This window comes from Micropterus dolomieu, linkage group LG21, assembly GCF_021292245.1.
Source record: "Micropterus dolomieu isolate WLL.071019.BEF.003 ecotype Adirondacks linkage group LG21, ASM2129224v1, whole genome shotgun sequence".
Classification (NCBI taxonomy): domain Eukaryota; kingdom Metazoa; phylum Chordata; class Actinopteri; order Centrarchiformes; family Centrarchidae; genus Micropterus; species Micropterus dolomieu.
Window position 1 is genome coordinate 22731772 of NC_060170.1, and position 9828 is coordinate 22741599.

At 40.9% G+C, this 9828-nt stretch overlaps 1 long non-coding RNA gene across 2 annotated transcripts in view; it reads left to right on the forward strand.

The window, feature by feature from the left end:
* Positions 1 to 5042, forward strand: part of LOC123960001 — a 7012-nt gene extending 1970 nt beyond the window's left edge. The window contains exons 1-4 of one of the 2 annotated variants that reach the window (XR_006822419.1): positions 853 to 896; positions 1514 to 1734; positions 3963 to 4049; positions 4162 to 5042. This is a non-coding gene — a long non-coding RNA (uncharacterized LOC123960001). Of the gene's footprint in view, positions 1 to 852; positions 897 to 1513; positions 1735 to 3962; positions 4050 to 4161 lie in introns of those variants that run through there. The other variant, XR_006822418.1, reaches the window with a different exon arrangement.
* The last annotated feature ends 4786 nt before the right edge of the window (positions 5043 to 9828 follow it).

Below are 9828 nucleotides of genomic sequence, written 5' to 3' on the forward strand. Positions count from 1 at the left end.
GGCATTGCCAAGAGAAAGATGAAAGACATGAGACCGAACAATGCAGAAGAGCTGAAGGCCGCTATTGACGCATCCTGGTCTTCCATAACACCTCAGCAGTGCCACAGGCTGATGGCATCCATGCCACGCCGCATTGAGGCAGTAATTCATGCAAAAGGGGCCCAAACCAAGTACTGAGTACATATGCATGATTATACTCTTCAGAGGACTGACATTTCTGTATTTAAAATCCTTTTTAAAAAAAAAAAAAAAAAATTCATGTAATATTCTAATTTTCTGTGCTTTTGAATTTGGGGTTTTCATAAGCTGTACGCAATAATCATCGAAATTATATCAAATAAAGGCTTAAAATATCTCACTTCTTGCATGTAATGAGTCTATATAGTATTAGTTGCACCTTTTCAGTTGAATTACTGAAATGAACTTTTGCACGATATCCTAACTTTTTGAGTTTCACCTGTATAACTTAATAATTTGACTGGTTTATTTGAATGGAGAAAACTGTCCTTTTTGCTGACATAAGTCTGTTTCTGTGCCAAAACGTCTTTATCTGAGCTTGCGATATCGCTGACTGCTGTAGAGTACTACCTCACACATAATCTGTCTTAGAATAGCTACAAATTGTTTTAGTTGCATTCATTATTTAGCTGGTTTAAATGTCATCCTACTGCAATTCTCATTGTTTATCAGATGTCAAAGAAATGCACGTTTGTTTTAGTAAAATTCTGTGATTGAGTGGCATAAGTGAAACCTAAAATGATATTGTCCAAAATGCATAGACCAAAGACACCAGTATTAACAGACCAGAAAGTAAATTAAACATAATTGTTTTGTTTGTTTGACACCCAATTTAGACAAGTTTTACACTGCAAGCAGCGCCTGCAACAACAGATGAGGTAAGGCATGCTATTAAATGGCAATCTTTAATTTCGTATCACAAAAAATGAAAATAGGTGTGGACTCCTGCACAGCCATGTTTTCCACCTACCCATTTCCCTATATTTCCTTTTGCTCAATAAAAAAACATTCAATAAATGCAAAGTGCTGTGAAAGTAATTGTATAAACTGAGAAGACAAACAGAGTACAATAATGGATTTATTTTTCTTACCTTGCCACCTGGAATCCTCCAACACATGTTTTACCATGAACAGTCAAATTCTCCCCTTGGTACTATACTTCAGAACACCATCTTTACTGGCTACACTGCAAATAATCATTGAAAAAACGTGTGCTCATTGCCTGCATCCTTTCCTGAGGTAAGAGAAGTGTCCAGCCCTTTTCTGCACACAGCAAACTCTAATGTGGAGGACAATCTTTGATAAGTGGACTGACCTCAATCTGACCTTCTCTCCTCACTCTCCTGTAATCCGCTCATTCAGTAACGGTATTGACTGTGACAAGAGCTGTGCTCCCTCATTGTCATTACATTACATGAGAAGAGACATGAATACATCTAAAGTAAAAACACACACTCACATACTGAATGCTAACTGATTCTTATCATCTAAACAGATTCCCAGGCAAGACCCCGGCTTTGGCAGCAACTCACCCAGGTGTAGGCTTCAGTGGATATCAAAGCTTGCTTCCTTTGGGAACTCCCTTCATAAGGGCCTGTTGCAGGTCAACACACAGTATAATGACGGCCATGAGCTCCTGTCTTTCACCACCATGGGCGCCAACATGTGCCACCTGAGCTCGCAGAACAAAACGCTGACCTACAATCCTTAAAGATGGTAGGTACATTCCAAGCACTGCACAGGGCTGACAGTATTTTCTTCCTCATTTTATGTAAATTTCAAGGTGACTAGCGCAACAACAACAACAACAACATAGGTTGGGCTTCTTTATACAGACTGTTCAAAGTACACGCTCTGGCCTAACTCAGTCCTCACATGAACAGAGAGAGATTCTACCAGGAGGCGTGCAAGGTCATGGGAGAATACTTCAAGGCTATAAAGTGTTTTCCCTGCATGGATTGCAGAAATCTTGGATGGTTTGTCCTCATGTGGTTCAGTTAACTTAGTGAGTTTTTTGTCTTAAAGGGGCATTATGGAGTTTCCAGCGGCCACTAGCGGTGCGGTTCTAAGATTGCAACCAGTTGTGTGCTCGTACATGTGCTCGCTTGGACTCATGAGCGAGCATTATCCGCTTTTCTCCAGACGTTGTCAGGCTCTGTTAATTTAACGTTCCCGTCTCAGAGGCAGCTCAACACCGGCGGCGTACCTTTCATTCAGCGCAGCGAGCCACATATTGGCACAATACTCCTGAAAAAAGGCAGAGTGACAGCAGCTATAGACACAGGGAGAACAAACAGAGCTGGAAACTCAGGTAAACTCCCACTGCAACGTTACAGTAATAGTTTTTTGAACTAATCCACGCTCGTTGTTACATTTTCTGCATTTAGCCGACGTGCTAACGTTACATCGTTAGCTCGCCGGCTGCCTTTCAGTAACGTTAACCATCTGTGAAGCTGTCACCGGATGCTCAGCAATGTCAGCACAGCTACATGTATTTGATGATAATGAAACGGTTAGTGAGCTGGACTGGATATTATAATGCGATTGTGTCACACTTTATAACAGTTGGTCTGCAGAAAGTAACTTTACTGTAACTAGTATTAGTGGATGGCTCTTCCTTTCTCTGTGTTGTGACCGTTTTGTTTCAGTGTTTTATATTATGTGGGTCACGTTAGTTACAGCGATGGAGAGGTGGAGAAGCTGTTTACCTGAGTATTGGTAAAACCACAATAAACACAAAGTGAACGTTACGAAGCAAACAGCGGCAGGTCCGAGCTACCGTAGCATTAGCTCGTTGCATCACTATAGGCTAACGTTAGTAAACAAATCACTCCACATTTGCTTTTTGCCGTTACATCTAGTGATGGCGAGATGAAGCTTTATGAAGCACTGAAGCTTTCCATCCAATTGGTTCACTCATGGGCCGAAGCTTCACGGTGCTTCATTTGCTCTACTGTGCCATCAAGTGGACAATAAATGTAAAACCGGCAGAGTGATTATAACGGTAACATGGCTTTGGTGTGTGACTCTTCCTTTTTTGGAGATGATTTTACCTGCTTTAGAAAATTATTATTAGGGTAATATGGTGTAAGAGTTATTTGATCAAAGCAATTCTGACATAAGTTGATAAACTTTTTTAGCCATTTAAAATGAGCTGTAGATAAAGTCTAATTGTGTTCAATTTCAAGTTGAAAAGTCCACAAAATGTTGAGGAGGGTCCATTGCATTTTGCTGCTCCTTTCAAATCGCAGACCAAACCCGCAAACCATCTCCTGAATCGGTCACGAACGTCACCACATACGTCATCAACACAAGCCTCGTTACGCGCTTCACAAAAATCATCCTGCATTACTCGACACACGCTTCGAAGCCTCGATACGGACGGACACATCACTAGTTACATCCTTTCTTACAGGCTAAATCAACAGTGGTATACAGGAAAGTAACATGGGTAGCGTTAGTTGTTAAAGTAATATGGAAAGCGATATAACTTTGCACCGGATAACATAAGCAACTGCTCGGCGTTAGCCGGCGAGCTAACAGATTTTCTCTTTGTTTCTGCAGTTTTACTAATGCTCACTTTGTTCTTACTCGACATCATCTGAACCTGTTTGGTCTGATGGATTTCAGCACAAAACTTTATTGTTGTTTTGTATCCTTACGTGGAGCCTGTGTTTTGCTGTGAGACGGTTGTTTTATGGTGTTAGTGGACTGCATGTCGTTAGCTGCCGTGTTGTCGCTGTAGAATGAGAGAGGCTCGGGAGCGCGCACAAGGCTGAATCCGACCCGGAGACCCCACATTAAATGCAGAATAGTGGCTGATGCAAGCAACAGAGAAAACAGGCGTGTGCTTCATTTACAAGTGAGTTTTGAGTCCATTAACAATAATGCAATGAAAATATTATTAATTTCATTGAAAAATTTACATATAGTCCCACTTTCAGAGACAACTTACTCCATATTGTTGGTCCAGACTTCAATGCCAAGCACCTACCCTGGTTGTGATGAAGACGTGGACCCCAGCATCTCCAGTGGGTTCACCACAATTGGCTACCGATTTGCCCATCTGTACAAGGAGCACTGTGATTACACCAGCCCAATACTTCTCTTGGTTTGATTGAACCCCTGTCTTTTTTCACACAGGATCCAGAGGACCATATTGTCTAAGAGGTCCTCCTGGCACCGTGGAGAAATACTTGTACGATTAGGCAACAACTACCCCAAAACCAACATACCCCTCACCTTCATCTGCAATTAACATAACAGCTGTGACATCATCACATGGTATTTTAACTGTGAACATACCGGTGTTAATGGGTTCCAGTTCAGCTGTGTTCAGAACTGTAACGGATAGCTGATTCTGCACTCAGTCCCCAGCCCCTGAAGCTTTGTATCAAATGAAGAGACTGTTCATAATGGCTGCAGTAGTGATGCAAAAAAAGGGCAAAGCTTCTTCTACATATTCTGTTGTATAATTTAACTATATTCTGAAAAACAATGTGAAGACCATGAACACTACCTGACTTGATATGCAATATTTTAATTGTCTTTAGAATTAATTCATTTTGTTGTCTAAATTGACCCCTTTTATAAAAAGGTGTACATGCAATTCCCCCCCCCCCCCACACACACACCTTTCAGACTACAACTGCAAGAGCTGCAATCTCTGGAACACACTTTTGTTTGGGTTTGAGTGACATTAATAAGTGATTGTTGTGCAGATGGACCTCTGCCTCTGAATGAAATCTATGATGATATGTTAGCATCAACTGTTGTTCTATATTTGTTTGCAGACCTATGAAACCCCAGTTTGTGATGTTCTTAACCAGACCAGTAGATGGCACTGACATACAGTTCTTTAAAGACATGAAGGAGGGCACATCCCTGTTGTGTGGATGAATTACACTTAATGCACTGCATACAGGACATAATGCTGGTTCTCAAATTGAATTGTTGATTTGTAGATGTGGCCTATAGTATCATGCAAAAACAATCTAAACAAATCATAAACTTTAATCTTTAAACATGCAGGCTTAAACTTTGTCATAGTTTCAATTAAAACAAAGATAATAAGATGATCACTTAGCTGGATTAAGTGAAAGAGTGTTCATAAGGGATATTTATTTATTTTATACCTACAATATCTTAATTTCAAAAACTTTGTTTCCCCTGAACCTCTTTATATTGATTGGAAAGACCCAGTTGGGAGAAACTCAGTTCAGAAGTTAGTGGGTTATTCATCCTCTGCAGGAGTGCAATGCGATCCCTTTCTTTTTATTAGTAATAACAAATCCTGCAGTCAGATAATAGATAAAGATAATCATTCAGTTATCTTTTGGAACAAAGGATTTACTGTACAAAGGATTTACAGTATGCCAAAAAGATGTCAGCCTGAGAACAGGTAAAACATTTAGCAAATAGATACAATAATGAAGCAAGTTTAGGTGGATTTTACCTGCAGCACATCTGCGTTGCTACAAGCCAGGATGCACTATGAGTTAATATGTAAGAGTGAATTCATGCTCAGCTCTTCGTCACTTGAAGGTGAGACATCCTTTTATATTTGAAGAACCAACGAAAAACTTTTTTTGTAGAACACATTTTGTGTTCACCCTATAAGTAAAGTAATTACAAAATACAGTTGTTGAATGCAAACAATTGGCTCCTTGAAGCCAGGACGAGCTTCATCATGGAAAAGGAAAGAGCCATCACTGTGTATCAAATAACTGTTAATTTTTTAATGGTTTAAAACAACTAATCTCAACAATTAAACTTTTTTTTTCACAGCAGACATTGTGACAGGACATAGCAAAACCACATGATAAACATTAATTATCTAATGATAGCTGCATTCCATATTGTGCATGCTGACTTTCACTGGGATATAAGCCAAAGATATTTGTTTATATCATAATGTTATATGTAAGCAGCTCTGCTCTTGTTTGATAAATGTTTAACCACTTCACAACAGCATTGTTAATGTTTTTTTAAGTTCATATGGGCTAGGCACTTGTGATGCATGACATAAAAAAAGAATAGGCTATCACACAACTAACCAGCAAACTGGGACACTTAAATAAAAGGGAAGATTCAAATGCCATCAATACATTTGCAGTGAAGCTGAAAGGTTGAGGGTAATTCAGTGTTTGGAATACTGTGCTGAGCAGATGTTAAAGGTAAACTGTATTGATATCATAGACCCATTTCAGCAGAGAACCAAAGATGATTTCCCAAAATAAGCAGTAATATGGAGGATCGCAGTAGTTTTGAACAGCTGTGACAGTTTTACTCCATCGGTGACCCTTACAAGATTTTCTCTATTAATTCTTAAATTGATCACACTACATATATTTTTCTTTAACTCTAAAGCACAACAGACCCTGTATGGAATCCAAACGTTTGTGAAACCTTTAGCAGATGATGTTTTTTGATAGAAATGAGGGCTAAAGAAGTCATTTCGCCTTAATTGCGGATTCCGACACTCCCCAGGGGATCTGCATCTTTGCCTAAATAAGTAAACAAAAAAAGGTGTGTGCAATGTATGACGATCGATAGGAGACGTGGTGGGTCGCGTTAGCTCTGTTGTTTTCTATACAGTGGAGAGGAGGGACGGGAACCAGCTGCTGCCCCCCCCTCACGCACGCACACACACACCACGCCCCTCCTGACCTCCGTGGACACGGTGCCATCCACAGAGAGTGGCTCTGGGTGTCCCATGGGAGCAGGGGAATGCTGGAGAGGACGAGCGGCACACGATACCCCATTGTTTGGTTTAGCAGTCACTGATCCCCCCTCCCCTTAGCTCACCTCCTCCCTACGACACACGGTCTGACCGTCTCAGCGGGTTAAATTGATTAGAAAGACGTTTGTGGTTTGACTAATCCCCCATTTTCGCTCCGGCTCTCGCTTCACCAAATTAGAAAAGCCACACATTTAGACAGCAAGTCTTGCGGGTTGTGATAATCACGGCCGAGCCTCTCGCACCTGTGGGTCTGAAGAGGAGACAAGCTGGTCCGCGACATGAAACCAAGTGCAAAACACACAATGTGGATAGCCTGTGAAAGGAGATTTTTTCTAGTCATCGTTTCTATTCGTTACATTCTATTTCTATTTACGCGTACAACTTTCAGCAAGTTTGGTCTTAACAACAGGCTACAATCAAAATCCCCCTATAGGCTATTAAATGATTAATATAGGCTATAGCAATATAATCTAAAAATGTATAGGTGAAGATTGTAAGATATTAACTGGAATGGGGCTTTTTTAACAATACATCCTCCATTAATAATTGTGATTACTGTCTTTTGTTGGCAAAAAAATGTAGCCTAACTGTCTCCTGAAATAAATACACATATTGCTCTATAAAATTTCATTTGGGTGCACACATGACCACATTTAATGCTTAACATCACATTCTCATGTGATGATAATTTATCAGAAATTTGATTGATTGAATAATGACTTATGCCACTTAATAATGACTTATGCCACTTAATAATGACTTATGCCTAATAAAACTGTTTGGTGACTCAGATGATTTCTTCTAGCCTATAAAGTATGCTGACGACTAGTGCCCCAATTGGAGGCTTCAGGAAAGTTTGAAATTATTATTTTCCCTTTAGGTTACTTCAGGGCGTCAGGAGCTTTGATTTCCTGAGCATAGGTTATTCAACCATTCTGGGTCGATTGGCTGCAGTTTTGGACCAATGCACTGAAACCAATCCCGTGTCTGCAAGGGCTGCAATGTAGAACATTCAAGGAACCAATAAATCCATGCAAGCATCGTGTTTTAAAGAGCGCATCCCTGCATTTCACATTCGCCTACAAGTTTTGCTTCGAGTAGAGGAATTTTATTAAAGTGTGTCATCATATACAGATTTTTCATGGTTAAGTAGAGCTGTCAATCATCTTAAGGGAAGTGTGTGAGGGACACGGCGACAGGGCGGAGACTGGGCAGCAGGATTCCCCAAGACTGCTCTCATAATTGGGGGAACATCTGACTTTGTCCCGCGCTGGCAGATGGTGGGTTGAGGCGGGATCCAAGGGGGGCGATTTACATTCATTGTCCAGGCGCACAAACTCCACACAGAGACAATAGTATCGGTAAGGGGCAAGGAACCGGGGATGGAAAAAAAAAACTTTCCTTTTCATCGCCAGATGAACAGGAGCGGAAATTAATTTTTGGTCTGCAATGATGTAGCCTTGGCCTAACAGAGATCCGTTTAGACTCTGAAAACAATTTAAACAAAAATATTTAAGAAAATATTAATATTAAATGTAGAGCTCATGGATTTACATTGTTAAGAAAAACAGCAGACATTCTTCTTGGGCTTGTACACTTTTGGGGTTTATTGCAACACCATGCCCAGTTTCACAAGAGCCTTCTAAGCAATGAAATTATACAAATCAGCAGCAAAAGAGACTTTGTCAAACTGTGTCCAAAATTATATCCACTCGTTACATTATTTTCTAGATCACTTGCCAAATAACGTTTTATCAGCGTTCTTTGCAACTGACTTCATGATCAGTTTGGATTTGATTAGACGCTCTGCAGTATTGATTAAGAACTAATTTCGGGCACTATCAGGCAGCGGTCCACACGCCAATCAGAGTGCAGCCCTGTCTGCTGCTGGCTGAGATTGATGGACCAACCAGACGGCCATTGTTGCGGCTGACACTGATGCGATGCCTCCTCAGCGGAATCACTGCGTTCAAAGAAGCAGACGGTCGAGCTGCTGAATACGCGCCTGTCGAGAGCGCACTTGTGTTAAATTCTGACTTGAATGAAGACCAAACAGGATTTGCTGTACAGACTATTCAGGGCAGTAGCCCAGGCTGTACAGGGTCATTTAAATCCACATCTTAACAAGTGACTTTTATATAACATCCAGAGATGAACAAATATAAACACTAACCATTTTGTGAAGAAAATATAAGCTTTTGTTAACATTTTTTGGAGGTTGAATAGCCTAATGTGAATAATATTGATTGTAAAGCCCCCAACCCCCCGACACCCATGCACACACACAAAGAGGACCTTTCATTTCGATTACATAGCAAATAATATATTTCTTTCTTAAAGACTTATACGTATAGTTTCTGCTTTAAAATGAGTAAAATGTCGTTTTTTTCTCATATTATCACCATATCATCATATAGTTGAACTTAGAGTGCATAAAGTTTGCAGCAAGAGTCACTGGTTGGATGCTGAATCTGGCAGAAGTCCAAACAACGGATGCACTTTACACCAATGAGAGCATCCATTTCAACAATCGGTCCCCCATATGGCACTAAGGCCCCTCCTCCACGCTCTATCCCGGCAGAGAGTCTCATTCATGCTTCAAGACAGCGGTTCACTGCGAGCTTCCAGGCCCTCGGATCAACTGTTTTGATCCGATCTGGCCTTTTGACAAAGAAGGACTTTCCGCACACATATATTTTTAAGAATATTCTGGGACGGACTCGCTCTGAACTCTCTGAGGAGTTGGACCCGCCGAGCAGGTGACCATTAGCGCTCGAACTGACGCTGGAGATTTGCGCTTGGACAATGCTTGCAATTAGTGTGGGGATATATCTGTTATTATCGTTTCAGCCTTAAAAGAAAGTGTGGGTGGATCGCCTTCTAAAACATCACACAGCGTCGGTCATTTATTTTCCAAAGCTCTGTGAACGCTCAGCTTTCTTGCGGCGCTCTGGATGAGCGCAGCACCTTGGGGTGGACCTTCTGTTGTTTGCCAAAGTGCTTTAGCTCAGCAGGTTTTTTTTCACAAGTTCAAAAAAGTGCACCGAAACGAGCAGGACACGGCTTAA